General features: G+C 35.9%; 1 pseudogene; it reads right to left on the bottom strand.

The window, feature by feature from the left end:
- Nucleotides 1–2,557: 2,557 nt before the first annotated feature.
- Nucleotides 2,558–7,409, bottom strand: LOC111389392 (annotated as a pseudogene).
- Between the last annotated feature and the right edge of the window lie 7,834 nt (nt 7,410–15,243).

Below are 15,243 nucleotides of genomic sequence, written 5' to 3'. Positions count from 1 at the left end.
TATATATATATATATATTAAAGTTTTAAAACTTGTGGGGGATTGTTGGAAAATAAGTTATAAAACTTTCAATTGAAAATTAAAATTTCAGTTTTTATTTTAATTTCAAGTTTTCAGTTTCAATTTTATAGTTTTCAGTTTTTGTTTTAGTTTTAGATTCAATACAAGGGGAAAAAAATTAAAAAAACCCATTATTGTATTTGTAACATATGTTGAATTTAATTAATTTTCATTATGAGATAGATGAATTTTTCTACTATAAAAGGAGGTGGATTCTCATTATTTTACACAACAAATCAAACACAAAATACTCTCTAATCTTTTCGTACTTCTCCCTTTTCATACTACTCTCTAATCATTCTATATTATCTTCTTCTATAAAATTTTGGCAATTGATAAAGGCTTGTTCTTTCTCTCCCTATGGTCGTGTTCATAGAAGGAGAGCCACGTGGATTTTATCTTGGAGCCATATGGTGCTGAAAGAACCCGCACGAAGGAGAGGCAACATGACTTTAGGACAACGTCTTCAACGTGACTCCCAAGGCTTACTTTCTTTCTAACCCTCTTGTTATTTTTATATTATTTTGAATCGTGTTTATGTTATTTAATTGAATTGTGTTATTCATAATTTTTAGTCGATATATTTATCTACACACAAATCATCCAATTTTCCCAAAAAATTTATGATATGCGGCCCCTTCCATGTGAGGGGGTATAAAGAATTATGTACATAAAAAATGTACAAGTAGATTAATACGAAATAAATAATGCAATGTAGCACCAATTGTCAATCTACATGGTAGCGATAAATTAGTTAAAATTAAAAATTTCAATTGATCACTAATTATAGAATGTAGGAATCATTGTGACTTATGTTAAGCACTAGTTGTGGTACATAAAATTATTCCCTTGCAAATAGAAACAGTATTGGTTACACTATGAATGGATTATTCATGAGACACTATCGAAGGTACCCTATAGAACTTCTCCCAAGGATTATTTTCAGCAACGGATTCCTTTTTTTCATTGTATATTCTATTTTGCCCTTTTATATTTGCACTGCCTTTAAAACCATTATTTAAGATCAAAAGGATAACATTGAATAATGTTCAGAAAATGAGTTATATTCAAGCTAAAATATAATTTCCTTTTCTAAAATAAAAATAAGAAGAATTTTATTCAATTTTATGAAGATAATAAATTGACCTTGCGGACTATAGGTCCATTTAGCCCTTAAAAAGTGTCCACCGCAAGATACAGTTGATATTTTCTTTACTGAGTTCCTAAGCTCGATAAAATTGTTTCCATGAAATTTAGGCTCGAGTATTTTAATCGAAATCGAACATCTCGAATTGAAACCGAACCGGAAACGAAGGTTTGGATCCGATTACAAAAAAATAATAAATAAGTAATTAAGAACCAGAACCGAGATACGAGAACCGACTGAGTTCGAGTCGATTTTTGGTTCTGAACTAGAACCGTGGATACCCAAAGGCAACTGATTTTTTTATATAAGTTTTCATTTTTTACAATTTACAGCTAGATAAAAAGTACGAAAACTAAAAACTCTAATTTGAGTGGTAATTTGTCTAAAACTCTAGACTCTAACTCTAATAAATCATGACTAGTTCTTACTTTATTGCATCTCACCTCACATCGGATTGTTGCATTTCATTGTATATGCTAATCTTTGCAATTTGACCAATATATTTACTAATTTTTCTAATTAGTATTCACTTTGGATGTTATATTACATTTTTACATCATTGGGTTTTCTTCTTTTTTAGAGCAGATCAAAGTATTTCAACCCTTTCCCCCAACAACATTGTTTGTTTCTGGGTTTGTTGCCCTTCAAGTAGGAAGTCATTTAGTACGGGGCAAAAGTGCTTATCTTTGTCTACATGTAAAAGTCATGGTCATGCTTTCAGGAGTATTGAACACTATAATAAGACAGCAAATATTTTTGCTCAATGTTATTGTAAAGGAAAAAAACGTGTTTCTCAAAAGTACAACTCTTTTAAAGGCCAACTTGGATGGATGGCTACATGGCAACCCCAGATTGGCACTCAATTGTTAACTTGGACTGTGCTTCTTTATGCGGATGATGGACCATTGGATCTAATCTACGGCTAAGAATAAGTCATTTCACTATGACTCTTCGCGGTTGGGAATAGTTTGGGTTTCTTTTCATTTCTGACTTCTGGTTTTGAGTTTTTTTCACTCTCGAGTTCTCAATCTTCTTCTTGGTTTTGATCTGTGATTTCTTATGAGATTCTAGTCAAAATAGTTGTAGAATCCTGTGTGATTCATGTTGCTACAGTAAACTAGGCCTGAAATAATGGCTGATTTTGAATCTGTAGAAGTGCGTTGGTGTTCTTTTATTTTTCTTGCTATGTGGTTGTGGCTTACTATTCATAGTTTTTAAATTTTTGTGGTTAAAAACCTAACATTTATTTAAAATAACACATTATTTTATTGTTAAATTTGTCTAGGAAGAACATTCATTTGTAGAATGAAACTCGAGCATGACGAAAATAAAGCTTAAAGATAAAAAGGAATGTCTTAACAAGTAGAAATATTGACTTAGGTCAACGCATAAATTAAGAAAGTACCTGAAAAGCTTTAAGAAAATAAGAAGCAGTTCATGTCCTCTGATAGATCCCTCACAGTCACGGGCCCGACATATTTTTTTTTCTTTTTCATTTGGGACCGACCCCTATAGCGTGGGATCGATAAGACCCTAGAGGAAATTCCTCATGATAAACAAGACAAAATAGGTAGTGTGTGTGTGTCTATATATATATATATATATAGTACAATACACTGCAAGTTATATTTATTATTTTTTCCATCTTGGCACATATTCCATGTTGGAGCAGATTTGACAAGTCAATTTAGAGGAAGAGGCTCGAGTAAACAAGACAAGACTTGGTGTCTTGTCTCTCCATCTTGAATACTGAATCCATCTCCATTCTGGTAAATGAAATGAGCGACTCGCGCTATATTTATGATGTAAAGAAGTGTTTGCAGCAACTTCGAAGAACCATTTATGCATATGCCATTGATTTTCTTCCATAGATTGCTAATTATGTTTCTAATATGCTCCCGAGCTTCCTCTTCTGGAACATTTGCTTCTCTCATGTAACATAGGATTGATGAAGGTGCATCGCCTCTCTCCAGTTCGGCCTACAAAAAATAAAGACAAAAGAATATCCGTTACAATTCTAACAAAATAATCATACTTATAACGAAAAATTATTTGTCCGGTCAAGTTGAAAGAATGATTACAGTTGAAGTTCCTTGATCGTTGCAGAGACGTACTATCAATGAGGAGTAGTAAATAATTTCTTGATTGTTCTCGAGGATGTTGATGGTTTCTGCTATATCTTGACCTACACCAAATAGCGTAACAAGAGAAAGCAGAGGGCCAGATGATGATATCCAACCATTTTCAAGATATTCCCACAGTCTTGGGGTGTAACCTGTGTGGTACCACTTTGCTTCTACATACAATGCTTGACAGAAATCTTTCCACTAATGAAAATATAAATCTGATTAGGAAATTATATTATTTAAGTGTTAATGAATAAGGATAATAAGTAGTTACCCCTTTTATTAAATAAGGTAACACCGAATTCCAGTCCTTTTCCTGTTGAATTTGCTGATCCATATCGATGGTTGTATCATAAAGAGCACAGAAGCATTTCCTTAGGGCTTCTGGCAGATGGTGAATTTCTGTGTGATTCCACCTGAAATGAGGACTTGAATCACAATAAATATGTATGTTCTTCTCTTTTTTGTTTATTAGGGTTTAATCTAAAAGAAAAATACCTATTAACAGCACTGGTAAAGCACTCCAATTCTTCCCACGAACCATAAATGTCATAGACGTCATCGATTATCAAGATGAACATGATCACTTTAGTAAGCCATTTTCGAAGGCTTCCATGCTCAGGCTCAAAAGCCACTCCCACTGCCCACAAAAAACTTTCAACTACTCGATCTCTGGTGAAGATTAATGTGTCTTTAAGGTCAAGATTTCTCCACCACCTAACAAAAATTACAGGGGGTAAATTTAAATTTATTCGTGCATTAAGCTGGTGGACTAAGTAAAATGACATTGTCAAAAAGTAGTTAAAAGATAATATTCCATTTATTCATCAAAATAGGTGTCTGTTTTGAAGCTAGAATTTATTTACCTTGATGCCTAATATAATGAAAAGGACCCAGTTAACCGGCAACTTCCATCGTATGAGATGGGTTTAACGTTTTCATGGAAACAAACATGTTATACACGTATCCCCTGCATAGTTGGTCCCCCTAATATTTATAGTAGTTGTTCCATCGATGTAAAAAGGACTTTCAGGTGAGTTTAAATTTGTTGTCCAATTTTACTATCCATTCAATTAATTCTTGGCACATCATCAATTTAATGGGTTGGTGGTGAAGTAATGAGGTCAAATGTGAGATAACATGTTAATTATTGATGATATGTCAAAAATTAATTGGACAGACCGCAAAATTGGACAACACATCTCGAATCGGGCAAACTAGCTATGTCCCATATCGCCATCTCAATTAATAGATATAGAATAATAGTGAAGAAAATTATAGTAGTAATCCAATGTCTTTGTCTTTTGATTTATATTCAATTTATTCTTGACATGTCATCAATAATTTATGTGTTATCTCAAATCTACCCTCATTAACCTCACCACTAATCCACTAAATTGATGGTGTGTTGTCAAGAATTAATTGGATAGACAGCAAAATGGACAGCAGATCTAAACTCGGTTTGTCTTGGTTAATTTGGTCCCGTTCCCAAAAAATAATAATAATAAAAAATAAAAATTACTTTAGTCTCACCACATACATATATGTTGAGTAAATTTAACCAATAATCACTGAACTTTAGACTTGATTACTACTTGCTCACTCATCTTTCACATATTACTGAATGCTCACTCATCTTTTCATATAATTACTCATTCACCACTCGTCTCTTCAAATAATTGGGTTACTTTTACGATAAATTTTCTACAACTTCCGACCACAAAGAATGTCGAATTTTGATACCGTTGGAAAGCCCACGATGTCCTCTTCAATTACCACCCAAAATCTCATTATAACTCCAAGGGATTCGATCGAAAAATTGCCTTAAAAGTCGTCCAAAAATTCTGAAAATCTGCCCAAATTTTCAGATTTTTTGGGCGACTTTTAAGGCAATTTTTTGGCAACTTTCGACCATCAAAAATATCTAATTTTGATACCATTGGAAAGCCCACAATGTCCTCTTCAATTACCACCCAAAATTTCCCGATAACTCCAAAAGATTCGGTCGGAATAAACCCACAAAGTCAGCATCTTGAAAAGGCGAAAATCTGGACAAAGTTCGGAATGCTTATCATAATAATTAACCTAAGTTAAATAAAAATTAATAATTTGGTGACTTAAAAGTTTAATAATGTGGTATAAATAAATACATAAATTACGCTTATCACCCATGATTGGGCTTCAAGAGAAAATTTGAGAGGAGTAGAAGGAGGAGAAGAAATCCAATGTCTTTGTCTTTTGATTTATATTCAATTTATTCTTGACATGTCATCAATAATTTATGTGTTATCTCAAATCTACCCTCATTAACCTCACCACTAATCCACTAAATTGATGGTGTGTTGTCAAGAATTAATTGGATAGACAGCAAAATGGACAGCAGATCTAAACTCGGTTTGTCTTGGTTAATTTGGTCCCGTTCCCAAAAAATAATAATAATAAAAAATAAAAATTACTTTAGTCTCACCACATACATATATGTTTGACACTGAAAATTGACTGAAGATTATTACCTTAAAATTTCCTTGAGATCCTTCTGTTGTTGTGCTTGAGCCATGTTGAAGTGAAGTCTACCTAGCTGAAGCAACATAGAATTAGTTTTATTCTCTTTCTCCTGTACATTGACATGTTTCTTAACATTAACCATCTGACACTCAAATGCAATGGACAAGGCAGTGAAGATATTTCACTATTTGCACTCAAATTCTCTGTGGCAAAAACTTGGGCAGTCTCCAACAAGCTTTCACTTTCCATGCCAAGATAAGAGGCTTCCAAAAGTTGAAGAATCGGTTTGTCATCCAAATGTGCACTTGTCTTGAATTGTCCGACATCATCAGTGAAGCGAAGGAACACGTCTGAGTTTCACAGAACATATATTCCCAAGTTAGAAAGCATAAAATTCGAGGGAAAAAAAAAAAAAAAAAAGATTTCCATCTTTTTGTCAATTAAATAAAAAACATATTTAGATGAGGCCTGCGTAATATATTTAAAGCTTCCAATCAAAACATTAATTTGGAAATCCATTAGAACAAGTTAGAATTTTTTAGTTTGTGAAAACGCCTCCGCGTTTTGAAATCCACTTGAACCCGTCACTATTCAAAACTTCATAGTCCTGAAAATACTTCTCTTCCTTAACCTTTCGCTTTCTACTTGATGTCTTGATGCAAAAAGAATTAAAAAACAAAGTACGAATTATTGAAACTTCCTATTTTGCCTGATGATTCCTTTGCTGTTTGCTTGTGAAGTTTTGCGTACGGGAGATTATGTTGAACCATGTCTTAGAGAAGTGACATACTAATTCTTTTAAATCATATCTTCAACATACTTCCTGATCAGATACATGGTGTTGGATTTTTATTTTTTTATCAATAGCTCCATGTGCAGAATTTTTTTTGTCAGCATGGTGCTGAAGAGACTTGAACTCAAGAGCTATTTTTTCTATGATATAACATGTTGGATCACCCCGTGTAAATACTTAAACTATTAGAAAAATGACACTTATTTATCTAAATTAGTGACTTCGCCAAAAGGAGAAAATCTCACCTTGTGAAATCTGATAGCCATACTGCCAAAGAATTCTAAAGTACAATGCAGTGAGGTAGAGGTTCTCTTCCACGCAAGAGCCAAAGTTGTTCGTATTCACCATAGTGTTTAGGGTGTCATAGATATCTTTCTCAAAGTAGTGAGAAAGAGCTAACTTGCTAATGCAATCTATAAGCTCTAACTTAGCCACTGGATCCTTCACTTCATGAAATATGCACGAGATTTCCCGTTTCAATGTTTCCTCTTGTCTTCTGTATTTCTCTTCCTGTAAAAAAAGGACCCTTAGTATTACTACAAGGACTAGCATTCAAAGCTACTTTATAAAATAGTACAGCTTCTCTTAACTTAAATATGAAACAATAACAGGAAATCTCACCTCATATTTGTTTGTTAGAGACTGTAGCAGAGAGTAATTCCAGATGTTTGGCATATAATTAGCAGTTCGCCTTTCAACTGACCCTATCTTCATTTGGTTGCTCAAATATTGTTGTTCACCTGACATGTCCATTGCGGAATTTCTAAGTAAACAAGAGAAAGTAGTAGTTCTGAAGATGCCCTAACATGGAGTTTATCTTTCTTTATATATAGGAGAAAGAGCAGTAGTTAGTGACGTAGGAGTTGGGAGACATTGGGGTCTCTGGCCCCCACTGAGATTTGAGGGAAAAACAAAGTTCCAAATTTTTTCTTAGGTAAGTAGACTAAATTATATTCTAGTCCTGAGTCCGACGGTACGTACAAGTAATCGCAGTGACGAATCATCGAGACTAATTTTATTTTTATTATGTACAACAAGTGATAATGCGGTGGTTTTCTTGACTCTTCGGGTCAAATTGACAAGTCAACCGGTGTGTAACACATTTAGCTAATATGAAAAGAAGAATATATGAAAAACATATACATGCGTAAAACGTGAAAAGAGTTAACCCTGTTGGATAGAAATTATAATCTTTTTTTTTTAAATCAAAATCAACAATTAGTTTAAACATATATTTCATGGAATAGTAACTTTTCAATCGCATGTTCATTTACTTTTATTAAAATATGATAAAACTATGATTTTAATATCTACCAAACAAGAGTTTGAATTGAAAAGAGATTAATAGCACAAAGCCCCCTAAAAACTTTTCTACGTGCGACATATCCCCTATCTAACCATATTCGAAAACATTCGTAAGAAAAACCTCTCAACCATCAAGATTCTCAAATTTGCTAAAAATAGTAAAAGTACCAAAATTAAAAATGAATAATTGCAATTTCAGTACAATTTTATTTTTTATTTTTTTACAAATTATACCCAATTTTTTTATATGTATGTACCACCCACAATTTTCAACCCTTTAAAACTTTATTTTCTTAGAGTAAGTTCAGGGGCGGAGCCACCTTGATTCCAACTTTGGGAGAATTAGTGTGAAATGTGAGGTCTCTTAAAAAATGGTAGAACTTTCTTTGGAGATAGATGTTGTGGGGGTACGACGTCACGATGGTTTTTCTGGTTTTTTGATTTTTGCTTTGAAAAATTCTGCAGATCCCTAGATTAAATCCCAAGATTAAATCGAGGGGCTGAGGTTGTGTAAAGGGGCACGGGCCCCATGTATTAAAGATCAAGGGTTGGGGGCAACCATACCCAATTAATTGATTACTGCAAGATTAGAGTAAGTTCAGGGGCGGAGCCACCTTGATTCCAACTTTGGGAGAATTAGTGTGAAATGTGAGGTCTCTTAAAAAATGGTAGAACTTTCTTTGGAGATAGATGTTGTGGGGGTACGACGTCACGATGGTTTTTCTGGTTTTTTGATTTTTGCTTTGAAAAATTCTGCAGATCCCTAGATTAAATCGAGGGGCTGAGGTTGTGTAAAGGGGCACGGGCCCCATGTATTAAAGATCAAGGGCCGAAGCATGCGCCACCTTGGCCCTGGAACGGAGCCCGGGATTTAATCCCGGGCTCTGTAGCATCTTTCTTTTGGTTTCTAGTTCTGCTAGTGTACTTTTGCTTCTAAAACCAGGCACTTGGTATCATATTTGATAATCTAAACTTGAGATTTTCCACTAATTTTTGAAATTTGTAAGAGGAATTGTATGTAAAATGGAAGGAAAACATTTTCAATTAGGGTCCATTAGATTGCAAGAATGGAATTTTGGTGGAAAGAAAATGAATTTCAGGAAATTAAATTGCATAGAACTTGTTTTATTAAAAATTGTCAATTAAATGTGTTTGATTGATATAATTTTTCACCTGAAAAAAGTTGAAATTTTGGATCTTTTGATATTCGTTTGACTTTATTTGAAATTTGTAAGAGGAATTGTATGTAAAATGGAAGGAAAACATTTTCAATTAGGGTCCATTAGATTGCAAGAATGGAATTTTGGTGGAAAGAAAATGAATTTCAGGAAATTAAATTGCATAGAACTTGTTTTATTAAAAATTGTCAATTAAATGTGTTTGATTGATATAATTTTTCACCTAAAAAAAGTTGAAATTTTGGATCTTTTGATATTCGTTTGACTTTATTTTTCATGAAAATTGTCAATTAAAGGGATATAATTTATTATAATTGTGAATAGAATTTATTTCATTGCGAAGAATAATAATAATAATAATAATAATAATAATAATAAAGAAATAACCTAGAAAATTGAATTCCCACCTAAACCATGAAAATTAGAATTCCATGGTTTCAAGGAAAACAAGTCATGTGGGGTGGGAGGGGGAGGGGGGGAGCGAAAAGCAATGGCTAAGAAAATAAGTGCAACATTTAGCTAATATGAAAAGAATATGAAAAACATAATTGTTTGCTATATGTACACTCTAGTGTATATTTTCCCGCACAACAGAGGTGCTCACACTTTTATTGGATGTGACCCCCTTCTTGTGAGAGGAGTGTACAAATAGCATTGTTTAAAAACATATTGCAGCAATTACTACATCTGTAAAACATGAAACTAGCTTTTTGATAGAAATTATAAATCTATTTTTTTGTCAAATTCAAAGTCAACATTTAGGGGGTGTTTGATAGGCCTTTTTATTTAAAAATGCATTTTAGAAAAGTAAATTGATATGAAATGTGTAGTTGAAAAATAAGGAAAAAATTTTATTTACGTGTAATATTATTTTAATAAAGAATGTGTGGTTAAAACGAAGAGAGAGAAAAATGCATTTTAAAGAAAATGCCTACCGAACGGGGTTAATTTTAAGCACATATTTCATAGAATCAACAACTTTTCAACGAAATATTCTTTAATTTTTTATCAAAATCTGCTACAATTTTTATTTTAATCTCTACCGAATAATGGCTTGATTGAAAAGGGACTAATAACAGATACCCCTTAAAAATGTTTCCATGTGCAATATATCCTCATACTTATCGAAGATCGTAGATAACCCCTATTTGAAACATTTTGTACGAAAAAACTCCCCACCGTCAAAATCTGCCAAATTGATAGTTAAAAATAGTAAAAAAAAAAAAAAAAATACCAAAATTAAAAATGAATAATTGAAATTTTTGTACCAAATTTTTTTATTTTTTTACAAATTATACCCAATTTTTTTATTCGTGCCACTGCAATCTCCCCACTCACCCCACGTCACCCCACCCAACCCCATCTTCTTCAACACCTTCAACCATAGCCAATTAATTGATTATTGCAAGATTAGAATAAGTCCAGGGCGGAGCCACCTTGAGTCCAACTTTGGAAGAATTACTGTGAAATGTGAGTTATCTTGAAAAATCTTAGGATTTTCTTTGGCGAAGAATGTGGTGATGGCGCTAACGTCACCATGGTTTTCTCTGGTTTCTCGTTCTGCTAATATACTTGTGGTTCTAAAACCAGGCACTTGGTATCATATCTAATAATCTAAATGAAAGATTTCTCACTGATTTTTGAAATTTTGTGAGAAGAATTGTACGTAAAATGCAAGGAAAACAGTCTCTATTTTAGTTTTACTAAGTTGGTTGTCGAGTGTGGCACATAAACGCGGGGCTCATGGAGCCTGTTGACATATAAAAATTCAGCCCAAATCGAACGGCCCAAGGAGTGAAGCCCAATTGGAGGATCCCCAAATCAGATAGCCCAAAAAACGAAGTCCAATCAAACAAATCAAGATAAAGGCCCAAATAGGGAGGCCCAAGAACGCGGTAACGCCATCGCCCATGTTTGAAAGTCGCCCAGAATCTGAGCGAATGAAGGGTCATGCAGTCGCCCAGAGCTGTTACTCTATTCTCACCCAGACCTTCAAGTCGTCCAAGGTTTTAGCAAACATAAAGTGTTGTGGTTATCAAGAAGTGCAGTTATCAAAGCAGTTAATAAAGCAGCCCTATCACGTTCCACGATTCAAGAAAGTCAATCGAAAACGGTTGAACGACGAGGAGTAATGGCAGCAGTTAAAAAAGGCAGTTTCATGACAAGTTGGCCATTACGAGAAAAGTGGGCAGTTGTAGAACGATCAAGCAGTTTTTTAGGCGGTTGATCACAAAGAGATCATCCATGAAGTATAAAAGGGAGAAAAGACATAGAACAAAGGACCGAATCAAAAAACTCTCAAACAGAGAACGTGTAATTTTAATTTCCTTAGTTTAGACTTAAACACTTTTTTCAGTAACTCGTGTGCTTGCGCCCCTTGGAGACACTTTATTTTTAATTTCCAATTTGTAAAGTTATTGCCAATAAAAGAACACCCCTTTTTGGGACTTTGTTTCAAGAGGTTTGTCCCTTACACAATCGTCTGATCCCTTTTAATTGTTAGCGACTAACCCGCGCGAAACAATTTGGCACGCCCAGTGGGACAGTGGTGTTAGGTGTTGAAAGTACAAAAGGTGAAACAATATGCCTCAGAGATCCGATAAGGAAGCAGCAAGTCTGGGAGGAATCCAATCTGTAATCGAGCGATATGAGGAGCAGCATGCCTCTCCACGAACAGATAGACAGAATTAGAGCAGTAACAGTCGTTACGAACCAATGACGGAGTTGAGTCCTAGAACCATGCGTGCATTACTTGGAGAACTCACACAAGACGTCGTTGAACAGGTAAATCTTCGAAGTATTCATAATATGGAAAGATTTACCCAAAATGGGAATGCACACTATGACAACATGGCCAAACAACTAAACACTTTGAACGAAACAATGAATAAGTTAGTAGGCCAAACTAGGACAATTGTGGGACATAATCCCTCAGTTCTAAATCCGAATCAAGGGGTAGAACCACTTTCTGGTCCCTCTACTTCAAACCAAGGGGGTACTGCAGTGCCAAATCAGAACAATGGTAGTGGTACGCCTAACTTGGGGGGTAATCCAAACATAAGAGATAATGTCCTAAACAATGGACAGAATACCCCACGTATTAATGAGGGAATAGATGTTCAGGCTAATGGTAATGGCCTTAATCATGGTGACTTTGTTGCCAATCAAGGACCAAACATCAGGCCTCATGCAAATCAACCGGTTAACCAGCCTATAGGAATTCCATATGATCCCAACGTCATGTTGAGGAATCAGATTATGGAAATCATACAGGATCAGATGGCTTTTGGGGTGCGTCCCGTCATTAGGCCGACGTACACAAAGCCATATCCTGATTGAGTAGACCAAGCATATCCATGGCCTAGAGGGTACAAAGTGCCAGAATTCTCACTGTTTACCAGTTTAGGAGAGGTGTCTACCCTAGAACACATAGGGCGATTCACATTGCAAAGTGGTGATGTAACCGATTACCATAAAATAAGGTTTTTCCCTAGTTCATTAATAGGAGTAGCTTTCTCCTGGTTCATCAACTTGCCAGCGAACTCTGTTCAAACATGGCAACAATTGGAACAGTTATTTCACGCTCAATTTTATAAAACTGAGTCTGAAGTCACTTTGGCCGATTTGGCAAATCTATGTCAAATGCCAAACGAATGGGCAGAAAGTTTTCTTCAAAGGTTCAAGACAGCAAGAAGCAAGTGTTTTGTACCTCTGCCCGAAAAAGAATTTGTCAAAATCGCTCGGGGATGCTTGAGCTTTGATTTAAAAAAGAAATTCCAAGACAAGGAATTTCCTGACCTTTTCCAGTTGAGTGCGAATGTGATTAGGTATGAACGACTGATAAGAGAGGAACAACAGATGAAAAATTCTAGTAAAGGGACTTCTTACAAAGACCCAAATTTTGACGTTCATACCATCAGCGATGAGTCATACGATCAGGCCGAAATGTGTTTGGCCGAATTGGTCAAAGGAGATACGTATACTTGTCCCATAATGGCCAAGCCTAGACCATCGGGCAAAAATGAGCCCATAAAAGATGGAAACATAAAGGCTAGAACGTTCTCGCTCGATGTAACCAAAGCTAACCTTATATTTGATAAATTATATAGGGATAAGCAGATAAAGTTGAGCGACAAGCATAAATTGCCAAACCCTGAACAAATTAAGGGTAAAAAATATTGTAAATGGCATAATGCATGGTCACATTTGACTAACAATTGCTTGGTTTTTCGTCATGTATCGCAGGATGCCATTGAATCAGGACGAATTACGTTCGACGATAAGAAGAAGATGGCAGTGGATGAAAATCCTTTTCCACAGCCACTTGGAGTGAACATGGTGACATCTGGATTCAAAAACAAGTTGCCAAAATTCAAGTTGGTCGTAGATGATGGAGAAGAAGATCCTAGACCACATCCCAGTGTCTTTGAACGAATCAAGAGGAAAGAACCAAAAAAGGACGAAGACGTCCTGTGTACAAGATGTAAAAGAGAAGTGAATGGAAATACGGAGAAACCAGGGATATGGCAGCATCCCCATCACCCTACCTTCTTCCCAAACACTCAGCCTGGTAGAGGGCGAGGTACATCATTCTATAGAGGACCGCCTTTTGAGAGGCAGTTCAGGCCAGCAGATAATGGAAGAACATTCAGGCCGCAACCTTGCCGGCCAAATGTATGGCATTCATTCCAGTATAATGCAGGAAGGGCAATACCCTTCGATGAGATGACTAGGACCCAACAAAGGCGTTTTCAACGAAACTATGGACGGATGATGAGGCAGCAACAGGGAGTGCCACATCCTAAAGCGCCTAAACTACTCAAGGTAGACAATCAAAATGTCGTCAAAGATAGTGAAGAGACCGATACAGATGAATCAATGAAGGAACTGCCAGAAACTTCTTCTGGGAGATCAAAGTTTGAGCGAGACAGAAGGGATGGAGAAGATCCAGATCAACCCCTTACTATCCAATTTGGCAAGTTGCCTCCTGTCGTGGCCAATAATTACTTACTGGCCAATGAATTCAAGAATAAAGAAAAAGAAGAAGAAAGGGAGGACAACGAAAGAGAAGCTTGCGTGCTGGAATGTGAAGAAGGCCAGACTTCTAGAGAGGCCTACAATGATGAAGAGGATGACGGGATGACAGACATTGAAGAAGAAATCGACCTAGAAGCAGAAGGAAGAAAGAGAGGAGTATCGCGCAATACTCTGTTGAAGCAACTACATCGAGAGGGAGTTCGCGAAGTAGATTTGTTGGGAGAGCCATCTGGGTGTCCTTTCGATTTCTACGTACTGTACGGGACACCCAAAAGAAAGAAGAGAGTGTTTATAGCTGCTCCATTGTCGACAAGCACTTTTACCACTGGAGGAGCAACTTCAGCTAAGGGAGTTATGCTATTGGACATAACTATAGGGATGACTACTAGGACCACTGTCTTCTTTGTAATAGATGGTCCTACTAGTTACAATGTGCTACTAGGAAGAGATTGGATACACGAAAGTCGCTGTATACCCTCATCGCTCTATCAATGCTTGATCTTTTGGAATAACAAAGGCGAAGCAGAGGTGGTACAGGCCGATCATAGGCCTTTTGTCGCAGAAGCAAACTCGGTGGAAAAGTTCATGTACAAAGGAAACTATGTACCTGTCAGGGTAGTACAAGATGGGGAAGAAACTCAAGTTGTCGCGCAAAGCGAAGAACCATTCTCAGTGGATGCACTCACTGAAATGTTCAAACAGATGAGGCCAAATATAGTGGCCCTAGAAGAGCCAGTAATTGGCAAAAGAATAATCAAGGAGTCTTGAATGGATTCTAAGTTACAAAAGAAAATGGCCGACGTTCAGGCCTTCAAAGCCAGATTAATGGCTTTCAATAAAGAATGCAATGACAAGGCGAAAGAAGAGACAGCCCTGAAAGCACTGAAGGACAAATAGCAGTATTCGAGTTAGAACAAACCATTGGCCAAGAAGTCAACAAAGTGGACTGTTTAGAAGAAGAAGTACTTACAAGGGAATTGGACGACGAAGTGTTGTGGATCATCAAACTTGGATACGCTCAAGCACAAGATCCTTTGATCAGAGTAAATATTGGCAATGAAGGAGAAGACCGTCCAACATTCATCAGCCAGAT

This window comes from Olea europaea, unplaced genomic scaffold (assembly GCF_002742605.1).
Source record: "Olea europaea var. sylvestris unplaced genomic scaffold, O_europaea_v1 scaffold586, whole genome shotgun sequence".
Classification (NCBI taxonomy): domain Eukaryota; kingdom Viridiplantae; phylum Streptophyta; class Magnoliopsida; order Lamiales; family Oleaceae; genus Olea; species Olea europaea.
This window is presented reverse-complemented; position numbering and strand designations above follow the sequence as displayed.